Raw genomic sequence first — 15,635 nt, forward strand, 5'->3', positions numbered from 1 at the left:
TTAGACATTAACACACCAACAAACAACAGATTTAATCATTAACACAATATTAGTGCAAATTTGCCAATTTAGTGAGCACGTCTCATTGGTGTGTATTTTCCGGTTGAGGCAACACCGATCATAAAATCATGCTACAATGGCTGGAGAATCATACTAGCTAGGATGAGGGCTTGGTTGATTTGAAGGCTACGGAATACAAGGGGTTAGATAAGCAAGTTGTAGATGGGACCTTTTCTTTGGTTGTGGTGCTTGAACTATGAGCAAGAGTTGATGATATTCGAACTGCGCATGGACTACATGGGCATCTTTTAAATAAGCCCTCAAGGATGAATACTTTATCAAAGATAAAGAGAATGTTACAAAGAATATTTTTCTAAAGTGAGTGCAAAAATGCAAAAAATGTCTCTTTCCATTGGATTTATTGAGGGAATTTGAAAATAGATTTGAATAATTATCTACTTTAATCTTATCAATAGATTTATTTGACAATAGTAAACAACTAAGATGAATATTTAAGTGGTAAAACACTTGGTTGTTTACATTGACATGGTGAGTTCAAGGACCCTTTGTTGCAAGACTTTGGGGAAGGCTCATGTGTGTGAAATACCAATGGTATACCAATGATACCCAATGGTGGCTTTAAGTGTGGATGGTATGCCAATATCTATGCCTTGGTCACATAAGGCTTAGGTGGGCTTGTAAGGAATTTTTAGGTGCTCAAGTTGGATGAAGGTCCATGTGGGATATCATCATGTCTTCGCAATTCTTGTTGCGCTGCCTTATAGTACCGTACATGCTAACGGCTCATTGAAGATCTTAATAACAAGCGTGAGAATGCTAACAAAGGAAAGGGAATACTTGTTTTAGAAGGTGGAGGTGGGATTTGGGTGGAGGTGCCAGGTGGAAAAGTTCCATCACCGCCTTCACAAGGCAAAGGTGAAGGCTCAAAGAAGAAGAAGTGGAAGAGAAATGATGATGACGATGAGGACAATGATGCAAGAGAAGTGGAAATGAAGCAAGTCTTCAAGACGGCTAAGCTTAGTAAATTTGATGGAATATGAAAGAGAAGAGAAGATTTGTATACCGGGATTGAAGAAGTCAAAGACTTATTAGCCTTACGATAGTTTTGCAAAGAAGCAAAGAAAACGATAACAATCTTGAAACTTTATAACATTGAAAAGCTATGATGGAAACTGTACATGTAGACTTGTACTGATGAAAGTGTAGAAATGTTGGGCATAGACTGAGAAGAGGTGATGCTCTTCTCACTACAATGTGGAAAAGAGAGATGAAAAAAGAGTTCTAATCGTAGAAGAGTACAAAGAGAGATTATTGCGTCTACATAAATAAACTCGAGAGATGACGGGCGATCGATTAAAGATGAAGTTTTTTTAGGGCTTGCAAGAAGTGTTGAAGTTTCAAGTGAAGGGTGTAGGCTTTGCTGATTTTAACTAGAGTAGCAGGATGTTTCAAAGGAACCATTGTTCTAATAATGCGATAGAAGATCCTTAAAACCCACATGATCAGTCTTTTCCAAATTGTAAAGGTCACAATGCACAATAGCAACGAGGACACTTCCCTAATGGGTGAAATGGAAATGCAACCAAACAAAGAAATCTTATGTGTGTTGGCACTAAGGCCCACAATCCCATGAAAGAGGGAAAAGAATTGGATTATGCTTTCGATGCAGAGAGCAAGGCCATCAAAACTTCAAATTCTTGAACAAAGTGATTGATGAGATACTACGGACCAAGATCACTGAAGTGGAGACTATTCGTGATGCTGATGATAGAGGTAAGTCATTTGACCCTCCTTTGTGGTGCTTTACCAACCAAGTCCACAATTAAAGCTCTAGAGTTAGATAAGTCATTTGTTGAAAATATGTATAAACTATATGAGTGGACCAAAAATATTTTGAGTGATCGTGATCCCAAGTTCAACAATCATTTTTGGAGGGTTGTGTTCCAATGATTGGGCACATACCTTAACATCAGTATTGCAGATCATCTTCAAATGGATGGTCAAACTGCACTTCTCACTAGCAGACCACTGCCTACTCTTTTTCCACTGCTTACACACTCCACAAGTCCACCACACAACGCACACCTACTGCCATGGTGATCGGTCTTCACCCTTACACACACAGACAACCACTCAATCTCACTCTCTTACACAAAACACCTTCAGTCCGGGGGACACACACATCCACACTGCCAGCACCAAGGGGAAACACAAGAGCAGGAGAAAGAGAAGGGGGGCAAGGGAAATGACAACAAAACAGGGCAACAATGGTTTGATTATGCTTCCAAAGGCATGTACAAAGCTTGCAATGCCATCACAATGGCCATTTTCAAGAGAAAATACAAAGGGATTTGATAGGCACACTCCTCTGCTAAAAATGACTTTTATAGTGGGGGGTCTTCAACTTTGGAAAGTGCACTCTCATTGGCCCATCTGGCATCCCAATTTAGCATCTTCTAGAAGAAGGGAGCCACCTGACTTTATCTGCTCTCTTTTGCTCTCCTTGGCTTGTGCTGGAGGGGGGGTGCACTAGCAATGTCGCTAGTGCCCCTTGGCATCCTTTTTATTTTTTCCTTTATTTCTTACCCTTTGGAAGGCTTACCTTGCACTTCTCTTTTGACTTTCCCTTTGACCATCTTTGTCCGGCTCCTAACAGTCTTCTCTCTCTCTCTCTCTCTCTCTCTCTCTCTCTCTCTCTCTCTCTCTCTCTCTCTCTCTCTCTCTCTCTCTCTCTCTCTCTCTCTCTCTCTCTCTCTCTCTCTCTCTCTCTCTCTCTCTCTCCAAAAACCTCTCCTTGCATTCGACCCGGTTCACTGGCTGCTTTGGCCGGTCACTCTCCCTCTTTCTTTTACTTTCCACATGAACTACCCCTTACCTCACCACTAGTGATATCGCTAGTGTGTGTGTGTGTGTGTTGGGGGGGGGGGGGGGGGGGGGGGGGGGCTTTAAGAGGTGCCCTTCAGAGGGTGCGTGTGGGGTAAACCCATGATACAAGGAGGCACCACGCAGCTTAGGTCTAAGGCCTTTGAAATTGCATCCAAAAAAACCACTTTGAAGGTTCAAATTTCTTCCTCCTTTGAAGGTTTGCTATACCTTGCTCTGAGATTGGATTCTCAAGCCACTGAGTTCGGCCCGAACTTCATCATGCTGACTCCCACCCCCTTCAACCTTGTTACGTTTAGACTCCTATGAGTTCTCAAACTGAGGCCGCAAAAGAACACAAACATCATCTGATGTCGCACCGTCTACAAATTCATGTTGACTTCTTGTAGTTGTACCTTACTTCTATGGACTTTATAGATCATGTACCACATTCTCAAATTTGATCGAGGCCCAAAAAAATCCAGATGGCACGATTTCCAACATCTTCGACTTGGCCCATAATTGGCCCCCTATAAAACTTCAACTGATCATAACTTTCTATCTAGAGCTCTGATTGGAAATCCTAAAAAACAGGCATGCTTCATAATTTGAGCACTACACATCTATCCGTTGACATCTGCCTAGGCCATCTGTCACCAATTCCCCTACCTGTCAAGGTTCTGCTAAACCTTCTAACTTTGCAATGCAATATCTTGAGCACCGGGCCTCCTGGACCGGCTTCTAGAGCACATCTAACACTACATTTTACAGCACTAGCTTGGCACTTCGAGAACCTTCATATGCTATCCCATCGAGACTGTCCTTGAGATTTTTGGCCTAGAAAGACACTTTAAACATACATTCCCACTACCCTTTGGCTGCCCAGGGACTCCATACGTGCTCTAGCCTTCTGCATTACACCTGGCTGTAGCCTTTGCCTAGCATATATCACTTTCTAGCTCATACCCACTTTGGCTGCACCAACGTGTGCGAGACCATGGCTGGAGGGTGACTGGTAGCCGAGTCACACGGGGCAATCATAGCTAAGAGTTCCTTTGAGAAGTGGGTTTTCATGTTATCAGTCCAATCCCTAAGCCAACTAGAAGTAAGAAATACATTGTGGTAGCCATTTACTACCTTACTAGGTGGGTCAAGGCTAGGGAAGTTAAGGAGGTAAATGCACATGTTATGGCTGAGTTTACTTTTGATAGCATTTGCTGCCATTTTGGATTTCCATGAATGCTCACTTTTTATAGAGATCACGGGTTTAGAAGAAACTTAATGCGTGCATTGGTTGAGAATTTGAAGTAGAACATTCAACACGAGTTTTGTTCACCCTATCACCTCCAATGTAATGGTCTAGTGGAGAGTGCCAACGGACAGATCATCAAGATGTTGACAAAATATGTGTAAAAGATTGAGTCTTTTTTTCAGCATTATGAGTGAAACAAATAGCCTCATATAATGCCGAAGATTTAAGCATAGTCATTTTAGTTTGGATACCTTCTTGAACTTCATCTTTGTATTTTTGTTAAAGCATGTTGTCAAACTTCTTCAAGCATTCATATGTTCCACAAAAATTTGCCAAAATCTTTTAGTATACTGAGCAGATGAGTGTCACATGGAATCCAAAAAATTACTCCAAGGTCAATGAGCCTTGAAATGAAACTGTCAAAGTAAAATTGACTCCTTCATGCGAGATTTCAAGTCATTCCGAGTGTGTGGACGATCAATGATTTTTTACATAGTCCATAGCCTCTATGTGTTTTCGAGAGCATGAGAGCCCTTGTAAAGAGTAAGAGAGAGGATGCACATGCATCCAATGGCTAGGCCTAATCAAGCCATAAAGTTATAATCACCACAATAATGACCAATACTATGTATTGTATACCCAAAAAGGGGAAACACTCATTGGCAATCCACAAGGGCTATCACAAGTATGCAAAGGGAAGAGAGGAGAGCAGCCCCTGATGGATGACACCGGTGGTGCAGAGAAGCCATGTCACTAACTGACACATTCTTGTGGGACGTGGGATCAACGCCTCACGATTTCCAGATGATCGTTATCGTTGGATTGCCTAGGGAATGAAACATTTTCCCACACAAGGCTTGCCAAAAACATTTTTCCTAGTTGAGGAAAATAAGGCCACACTAGCTTAAAACTCTCTGTGTTTTTAGGTCAAAATTTGTAGCATCCTCCGATATTTACACCGAAACTCATGAAATTTTATTGGCTTTCTTCAAGGCAAAATCAAAATCTAACCAGGAATTTGTAGTCTCACTAAATCTTGGTCTTTTGCGAACATTGAGCCCCATCGTTCAACTATTTTTCTTGGCAAAGAGTTGCGGGGGTCATGAGGCGTGAATCGCCCCCTTCTAGATTTTAATGCGATACAATGGTATGCAAGGATCAATGCTAGGTGTAATCATGCTTTGGCATCCCCCATGAGCGACTATATGGAAAATTGAACTCAAGGAATTGCTTTTGCAATGGTTAATTTGAGAACCTCCATTTGTTGCCCTGCCTCCGCATTGATTCAATTGTTGAACTCAATTGGCTCATTGAGTGTGAAAGGAGAGGTGATAAGCTGCTTGCCTATTGACAGGATGGCCCAGGAGGGCATCCACTATCAGAGGCAGCGTGGTAAGGCATTAGAGAAAGAGAGATTACATTAATGTGTGTGTGTGTTACATAGAGAAGGAGAGAGATTCAGATACAAAGAGAGAGAGAGAGAGAGATATACGCAGAGATAGGCGGGTAGTCGGGCTTGTTTCATTCCATGATTGTGGTTACAGCTATAGGGGTGTGTGCGTGGATATGAAAAGGTATTGGTGTCTCTTGGTTTCTCGAGACATGACAACTGTGATATTTTATTTTATTCCAACATCCCCCCTCAGCTGAATGCCGAGAGAATATTTTATTGTGCATGAGAAGTGCCTAGATAAGCTGGAAAGTGCGTTTTGTTTTTGTGATTGCTATGCAATCAGTGCAAGAAGGAGAAAACAAATTTTGGATTTGTATCTCGGATTTGGTGTTATCCGAGATCAATCAAGAAGTTGTTGAAGGTGAAAATTTGATGGTGAGATTTCATCTTCCATCATGGCTTCAGATGCATCAAGCACTCGTGAGAAAGTTACGAGTGTTGTGGATGAAGATCTACATTTATTCCCCCCTTTCGTACACGACATGAGCCAACAAAAATGATCAGTTGTGCTAGCCGCATACACCATCATTGAATGGATCTTCATGCTTGCGGGATTGAATCTTAACAGGGCAACATGATGTTGAGCAATGATTGTGATAGCCATTGCAACAATATTTTCACTTGGGGACAACATGAAATGCATGAGCAACATCCATGTTGTAAGGGTGAGGCACCCTTTTAATGATTTCCATCAAGGTTGGATCAGTTTCACCATCATCTGCATGTTTTGCATCATCAACTTGTGTTTGGTACATGTAGGAGGAAGCAACTGCTATCTCTTCATCTCTGTCAGAGCAGGTTCATTTATCATAGGCTGATCCCCAAACAAAGTTCTGTCTTTGAGGTGTTCAGAGGTGGTCGTCTGCAGGTCAAAGTTTAAGTGTTCCTCTTCAAGAGAAGCCAGGAAGTTGATGATAACCTCGTCTTCTTCATCTGCATGGTGGCCACAGTATTCACAAGGCAAGGTGGCGAGCATGGCAGGACTGGGTGCTGCAAGAGTAATTTCCGTAGCAAGGATGTCATTCTTGGCTGCGTCATTCCGGGTGGGTACTTCATCACCATTGACTGGATGTGAGACAGGTATTGCAGCAGCGTTTTTATCTGCTTCTTGGACAGGTACATCAGCATTTACATCCACAGTAGGGGTAGGGACTTCATCTTCCTTTCCATATTCTGCATCAGCTGCAGGTGCATTGTCTGACAAGAGCTCGACTTCACAGCATGTATTAACTATTGATTGCGGCTGCACGCGCGTCTGCATGAAGTTGGGCAATAGCAGGTCCATCTGCACAGGGCTGTAGTGAAGCAAGGAATGTGTTGATGATGGAATTTTCATCGTCATCATCATGGGTTCCATGGTATACAAAATGAATAGCTGCAGCATCATGACCATCAGAAAATTGGGGCTTCGTCATCTGCACGATATCCAGTGCAGGGACGGCAATTGTGTCTTCACCAGGGTTGACGTCGATGCCGGTTGTTGCAGGGTTGGTGCCCCTTGTGATTTTCACAATGGCTTTATAGTTGGAGGCTGCACAGGCGGCATATGTGAAATTGGCCGCAGCAAGTGTTGTGGTAGTATTGTCGTCAACAAATTCTCGTTTTGCCTATTCAGTAGTATCGCAAGGAGCAGGTGAAGAATTCACAGGAGTGGCAGCAGATTGGGTTGCAGCAGCATTAACGACATTCTTGGCAACATCTGGCTTGGTGGCATCTGCAACAAGGTGCCCTTGGTTCAAGTATGGTTAGCCAGCACGATAAAAGATCAGGCTCTGCAGGAGCATGGCCATTGGTAGTAGCAGGCGCAAATTGGGTCGTGTGCATTACGACAGGCAGCAAGGTAGGGACGTTCTTGAGTTCGACATCAGCCTCAAGGACTGCAGTGGGTTGTACAGGCAGGCCGATGGCAATGGGAAAAGGTGGAGACACTTGCATATTGGTGCGCATGCCCAGGGTATCTAGGCCGTCCCGACGATTGATACCATATTGACAGGATGTCCAAGGAGGGCGTCCACTATGAGAGACAGCGTGGTAATGCATTAGAGAAAGAGAGATTCCATTACTGTGTGTGTGTGTTACACAAAGAAGGAGAGAGATTTAGATACAACGAGAGAGAGAGAGAGATATACACAGAGATAGGTGGGTAGTCGGGCTTGTTTCATTCCATGATTGTGGTTACAGTTATAGGGGTGCATGCGTGGATATGAAAAGGTATTGGTGTCTCTTGGTTTCTCGAGACATGACAGCTGTGATATTTTATTTTATTCCAACATTGCCGAGGTGCCTTATATATAATGTAACTTTGCAAGCTTATTTTCGATGTTGTCCTCATTGGCTGATGGTTTCAAGCTTTGGAGCCCAAGGCTTTGCTTTTATCATCACCGTCAGCTTCGGCATAAGCTGTGTGTATACCTGCGGGCTTTGCAGCTCTAATGTGATCTCTTCGTCTTCGTGATCTTCACTATTAATGTGTGTACAACCTTCATCTGCCTTCGCCATCGCCTTCACTGTCGTGGATATCAAGCTGGATGTCATGATAATTAACTCCTGTTGAATATCTTCATGGGAATCTACCCTCGCTGCACCAAAGCGACCCCAGGACATGCGCACCCGCTTGGCGCGAGAGCACCTTAGTAGACGCAGTGCCAGTGGAGACTTGACTAAATCATTAATGTCTTCATGACGCATAATTAAGCTGTTAAGGAGAGTTAGAGATAGCGGCATGATTATGCAGAAGAAGAGAAATGGTGAGGTGCTCCTGGGGAGTGAGGTGCATGTGGAGGCAGGGCATGGGGAAGAGCACATACACGTGGGCAGCGCCAGCCATGGCATCCGTGTCGGCGCCCAGCCCGGAGGCGCACTCGTGCAGGCGAGGTGTAGCTAGATTACATGCAGCCGTGTAGAAGGGAAAGGAGGAGCTGGGATAATGGGCGACGAAATGGCCGGACGAAAACTCGAGCAAAAGCTCGCCCACCTTCATGCAGTCCGCCGAAGGCGCCGAGGAGGCCCCATTATTATATTCTGCCGGAGAGGCCAGCACCTCCACCTCCACCACCCTACGCCCACCAGCCACATCCACCACTGTTATGTAGTTATGCTGTTGATTTGATATTGTACTACAGGATGATTTTCCCACCTTAGCACTGTTTTGTCTCTTTCCATTGCACAAGGAGCTTTGGACGTTTTTCTAGATAGCAAGTTAGAGTACACGCTCAATAATTCCTAGTTACAAGTAGGAGTTTTCACATTTAATCTAGCAAGTAAGCTAGAAATTTTCTAATTCATTTAGAAAATCACAAACTTCTATATAGTAACTTGCTCTTAGACGTTCTGATCTAGTAAGTTCATCTAGTAAATCATAAACTCCTATATAGAAGCCTGTTCTTGGACGTCTTTATCTAGTAAGTTCATCTAGTAAGTCATGAACTCCTGCATAGTAGCTAGCTCTTTGGCATCCTCATCTGGTAGTTTAGAAACTCCTATATAGCAAAGGGTGATTCATTTGGTACTTTTTCACTTACTATGGATCAAGTAATTGACTCTTATTGTAGTAAGTTTGTCTACCCCTAATTTCATTTTAGTAAAAATTCATTAAGCATAGTTAAACAACTAATTATTGACAAATATCATGGTCACTCGCTCGATCATGAACTAAGTTTCTTAATTGATATATTATTTTTCAATATAAATTAAAAAACAAAATAAAGTCTTAAAGTTATAGACAAATCTATAAAAGGGAAGGGATCAAAACATTTTATATCTCACACACTCTATCATTGATTTGCAAGTACCACCACTGCACACACTGTCCTTAGAGAGGAAAAGATATTACAAGATGATGGAGATTATTGTAATTGTTTTGAACAATTTCTGTTATATTCCTCCAAATAATATCAATGATACAATCCTAAACACAAACTAGATCACAATCTATAGGAATAAAACATCCGATTCAAATGTAAATTGGATACCCTAGAAGTACAGTCCACGTTGTGTTGATTATTCAAAAGTCTCATTAACTTCTCAAAATATGTCCATAAGCTTGGACGACAAGCATCAAGTTATAACTTTATTAAATCAAAATACTTACATCTTCCATATTATGTTGGAATACAAGGTCAAAGTATTAACGTGGAGGTGTATTTAAAACCTAGATTTCTTCAAAGTTTTCAACAAGCTTAGTTGATCTTCTTTTGTGGTACAAAGTAGAACAATCGGGTAAGAATTTTGAATGAGTCAAAGCTCTCAAACATGGTTGTTGAGAGAATGTTTGTTTATCTAGAAATAGATATCACCATTTACTTGAGTAAATGGTAACCATTTGGTAAGAGTTTCTAATGAGTCAAAGCGCTCAAACCATAGTTGTCGAGAGTAAGTTTGTTTATCTAGAAATAGATATAAGTGTTACCATTTACTTGAGTACATTTAATGTAAGTAAAGTTCATCCAGATAAGTGAGAAATTTTAATAGAAATGCTTAATGTAAAATTAGTGGAAGTATATTAAATTAAAACATCTACATCATTTATATACCTATCACCCCCAATGCACCATATATAGCTTCATAGACCTTAATTAATTCTAGTTGTATCCAAATGCATTGAGTTGCATCATATTAGAATATATAGATCCTTTTAGACTAACCTATCAGGCTTTACTACACACAATTATGGCTACTTAGGGTTTATTGTACGAAAACCAATTGAAATAGATCTAATGCCACTTAGTAAATTGACTCCTCTAAACTCAATTTTTCTTGGTCAAACTCATTTCAATAGAATGAAACTCGATTTCACTCTTTTGGTCCACTCATTTTCAATGACAGTCACAAATGAGTGAAATCATACATACATCTGATCAAAACAACAAGGTTATGCACCCATGTTTTCTCAATTGTTACTTGAACTTGTTACACTTTAATGCACTAATTTAACTCATTTACGATTAAAGTTCTCTATGTCGGACGTGTTTGACATTCAATCAACATGAAATTTAATTAAATTTATCTCAATCCCACTCATTTGATGCCTCTAGACCTAGTTGTAATGTGCTTAATTTGGGTTTAGGATAACTTTATTTGAAATGCTATTGATTGGAAGCATTTGGGTCTAGCATTTGACTTAATTGCTTTAAAATGCAGACAATTGAGGCCTCATGAACAATGCTATGGTTCAAATTCTCTTTAAATTGAATTCAAGTGATCTAATTGGATTCAAATTTTTTGGTTTGCATTTTGTTGGACTCGATTGCACTTAATCATTTGAACTAAAGGGACATGTTAATAGTGCATCTTGGTCTTGCATGTTAATCAATCATGCAGGCTTTCTCTTACTCTTTTAAGTTCTCCATTGGTATTTTTTGGCAAAAGATATAGTCTTCTTTGAACATATTAATACCTGGATTGAAAAATACCCCATATGCACATACCTTTCATAAAACACTAAAATACAATCAAAATTAACCAAGTAAGTCACAACTAGTTTATTGAGAAACATGCCATGCCCATGATTGATACCATGTGTTTTTGTAATGTACCATGCCTTGCAGATGCCCAAGAAAGTAGTGGGAAGCTCTCGCCCCTATATGGTTGGGCTAGTCTCTCATGAAGAGTGATAGTCCTTGTCTTGTTAGCTCAATTGCTATTGGTTTTGTGTTTTCGAATTCTATTGTATGTAGTCATCTTATTATGTTATATTTTGAACCCCCATCTCCATTGTGTGCTCTCTTAATTGTGTGCTTGTAACATTTAATGGCCTAGTAACTTGTGTGTAGTGGAAAATAGCATGAACATAGTGAGCATTTCATTAGAATAGTTTCCTAATGAGAATAACAAGAGTGCTTGGGTGGAGAGAGAGCAACAAAAAGCATAACACCTAGTTAGATAGCATGAATAATACTTTCAAAAGAGAGAGAAATTAAGCTATTGACAATAGTTGAGGACCGGGTTTTCATGGAGCCGGTCCCCCCTCCAAAAGGCTTTGTATTATGGTTTCTCCCATCAAGAGAGACATTGTACAATACAATTCTTTGTGTTCCTTCAAGACTAGCTAGTGAAATGAAGATGGAAACTTCATGCACCTAGCAAAACACTTATCAAACACAACATCAATTCCTTCACGATCTCAGACCCAAGACCTCACTCACCTTCGAAGATGGTGAGAGCTAGCGGGGTATGAGAGTAGATTGAGAGGAAGAAGGAATATTCTTACGAGAAAGATGTACATCTCCTCACATAATCACTCATATTAGCATAGCTGAGCTTAGTAATTAGCATGGTAGAGGAGATGAGCATGTATTGAAGCTTGGCTTTTGGTTGGATTTGCATCACAAAGCCAAGGGTTGTTGGTGTAGGCCTCCCTTCTCACAAGCTTGGAGTAGGTGATAAGATTTCCATTAAATCTTGAGAAGAGAGAGAGTGTCTTCCTACTTCCACACACAATTTGTGTGTGTGTGTGTGTGTGAGTCAACAATGACTTTGAAAATTCAGCCCCTCTCTCTCTTGGTCGACCCCTCTTGCTATTTGCTCATGCTACAGCCTCATTGGACCTCCCCAGGGCTAGCCAATGGTAATTAAGCAATATAAGTGATAGCCTTCTAACATGTGTCCCCCTTTCCCCTTTTGTGAGAGATTTAGGTAATTAGTAAATGAAACTAAACGCTCATTGGAACCCTTTGCCTCCTGGCCAATAGGAACCTAGCAAGCCATTGGGCTGCTAAATGATCATTGGTCCCCTTGCGAGACTGTCCAATAGTCTTCTAGAGAGTTTAATTATCATTGGTTCTTTTATTAAGTGTTTTTAAATTAATTAAACTAGATTTACTCTAGCCTAATTCTCATTGGTCCACCTCCAAGTCCATCCAATAGGAATTGGGTACACCTTGCGGACATCTGGGCTAGGGAGCTGACATGTGTCCCTCATTCCCTTTGTGTAAAGGGAGCTTGTGTGTGTGTGACTTTCTCTCTCATCCCCTACAAGAAAGGCTCGCCCCCTCCTATGTAGGGATTTGTAAAGACTTTTGGGACACACACAAAGCATCCAATTCCCCCATGGTTGACCTTTGGACACAACCTTTGAATTTTGGAACCTTAGCATTTTGGAAGTCTTAATGGGCTGAACCTTAGGGTCTTTTTATCCCATTGTTGCACATGGATCTTTTGCAGATGGCCCCCCCTTTGGATCCCTATTTTCCCTCCTTTGGATCCCTACTGTGGCCGATCTGCTACCTTAACCAATATTCTAGCTTTTCCTCCCCTGGCACTTCCCCATATTAAATGATCAGTTTAACATGAGGAAATCATTTAGGAGAATTAGATATTGATTATTATGATAGTGCATGCTTGCTTGCAAGAGCTCAAGCTCTATCATTCTCTCTCTTTACATGGAATCGAAGAATGGTTGTGTGGCTAAGGGTTATAAGCAGCAAGCAAAAGCGATTAGATGTTAATTTCTTAAATGGAAAGATTTTAATATTAAGCAGGAACCTCAAGGAATCCTACATATGAAAATGAAAAAAGGAAGCCTTTTGCAAATGCAAATAAACATTTTATATCTCTCGCTCCTATGTATCCAATTTGACAACCCTATAAGGTATCCACCTTTGAGTCAATTTTGCAATGTCATACATTTTCAAGTCTTGTATAGTAGTCAACCAAAAGTTTTTGATCTTTTGATGGTACATTTATGGGTAATACAGGTAAGGTTGGCTATAGTTACACATGTTACTCAATATAGGTTCATGCTCCTAGTAAGGCTTTACAATCATCATTGTATGAATCCTTGTTTAGCAATGCATTCCATATGTCTAATTAAGGGGATGGTGCATTCTACCATTAATTATGGCAAAGGAAAGGAGAATGGTTGTGATTACATGTGTGAACCAAAAAAAAAACTTTAACTGGAAGCACACTAGTGTCATTTGATTGTATATTTTCGCACATTGTAGACAATTCATGTGCCATTATTTCGTATTTTTTTAGTGTCTACCGTGTGGTTTTGGCACACTATGTGGTTTTGAATGAAGAAGGGAAACCTTTAAACAAATGCAAAGGATACTCTAAAGGTGCTTTACATCCAGAGAAAATATTTGGGCTAAGCTCTCTAACAAGAACCTTGTTTCCAATTGAGAAAGATTCCCAGAATAAGTCACAACCGAACATCTTTGTTGAGCTCGATCATTTTACAGCTCGGTAAGGTAGCTTATGAATGAGAGACATACACTAGAGGCACTAGAGCCATGGCTTTTGCAACTAGATCATGGAGACAAGCAATGTGAAATCTTATAGTTCTGGCTAATGAACATCTTGCCAAGGAAAAGTTTAGAGCTCTCTTTTCTACCTCATTGGTTTGATTTCAACTCACCGCAAATGCAAATGATGAAATAAAATCTAATATTTACCTATCCCAAATGATTTTCTCATATTCATGAACAGATTAATGTGGGAAAATGAATGAAACAAGAGTAAGTGAATATAGATATGTGCTTTTAGCACCTACCCATGTTGCCCTCATGTTGTGCCTAAAGCCTATTGGATGGCCTTTAGGGAGGTCCAATGAGAATTCAGATGCATTTACTTAATTAACTAATTTCTCTCTCTCAAAAGGGGAAAGAAGGACACTTGTCCAAATGCTATCTCTATTGCTTATGGATCTATCTCAACACGGGGCCAAGGTTAAATAGGTCCAAATGAGAGATGGTCCGTCAAAGAGCAAGGTATTCTATGTTCTCAAGGTAGTCTCATGAAAATGATCACTCTAATTCTCGTATGGGTGAGTGGGAAGAGGATAGCCTATTTGTTAAGAAACCCAAAAACCTTGGCGCTAGTGAGAAACCTGATTAGATTGCCATAGTGACTCCACGAGCCAGAAGCGCCATGAGCCTCTATCCTCAAGCATTGAGTGCCCCACGACATGCGTAGGGCAGGATGTCTTGATGGAGGATACACATGTTACTTCTGAATATTAGCTATGAAACATGGTCGGGAAAGGGCCGCATACCATCGGCAAGAAAGAGTCACACGTAGGCATCACCATTGCTACCTAATTGATGCACCACATGTATTGGAAAAAGCAGAGAGATCTCATAGCAACAAGCTAGGAACCTCCTCCTCGGGTGACTCACCCTAGGACTTGAGTGTTCAAGGGTAAGAGCCCTAAAAAAATGAGCACCAAGTGAGCACAAGGTACCTGTCCCTCTAGCAAGGACCCAACCACGTATGACTAGCTGCTAACGGTTTGTACCAATGCTTGAGTTTGGAAATTACCTCTAAATTCAAAACTTGAAGGTGAGAAAATCTAAAGAGTTTGAAGAAATTTAGTGTAAAACCTTCTAAATATAGTGAATTTACCGTTAATTATTTTTATGCGCAAGTTTTTTCACTTTTATTATCTCAAGCTGTGGTTTCTACACTAATTGAGTGTCCTAAGTATGACCCTCGTTCGCGGCCTAAGTATGACGCTCGTTCGCGGCCTCTTTGTGAACACGCTCTTGCCCTATTTTTGATGATGAATAAACCGTATGTCTTCGCTCTGCGTGCAGATTCACGCTGAGGATGCAGAGGATGACGATGCGAGAAGCCATCGACATCAACGTTGGCCATGACCGGCTCGTCATCCCTTCCGGTGTAGCGATGGAGGCTTTGGAGGAAGCGGGCCTGGTACCTCACTATACCGACACTGATGGACACATTATCTATGGGTCCCCCCCCCCCCCCCCCCCCCCCCCCAAGAACGACCAAAGCCAATATAGTTGTTCTGAAGCTCGGGAGCAGGTTCCCGAGGGGCCATTGATGCGTGGCGTTCACAGAGGCAGGGTCTGCAAACAACAACAACGGATCCTACATGGATGTAATGAACAGATTGCAGCGACATGCGAGAGACTTGGGCCTTGCTTGGAAACATACAGAGAATGAAGTAGGCCTTCAGTCATTAGTGTAGCAAAGAATGGTTTTCTGGCTTCTTGGTAATGTACAAAATTTCAATTCTCGGTCATGGAATAAGCTACAATCCAGGAAGCATTGTTCTGGGTGAATGACTACCATGACAAGGAG

At 41.2% G+C, this 15,635-nt stretch overlaps 2 pseudogenes; both read right to left on the reverse strand.

Moving 5' to 3' along the window:
- Positions 1-6,097: 6,097 nt before the first annotated feature.
- Positions 6,098-6,945, reverse strand: LOC147417698 (uncharacterized; annotated as a pseudogene).
- Positions 6,946-7,916: 971 nt separating this feature from the next.
- LOC147417699 (uncharacterized) lies at positions 7,917-14,498 on the reverse strand (annotated as a pseudogene).
- Between the last annotated feature and the right edge of the window lie 1,137 nt (positions 14,499-15,635).

The sequence above is a fragment of the Adiantum capillus-veneris genome, chromosome 30 (genome assembly GCF_014529385.1).
Source record: "Adiantum capillus-veneris isolate H3 chromosome 30, ASM1452938v2, whole genome shotgun sequence".
Taxonomy (NCBI): domain Eukaryota; kingdom Viridiplantae; phylum Streptophyta; class Polypodiopsida; order Polypodiales; family Pteridaceae; genus Adiantum; species Adiantum capillus-veneris.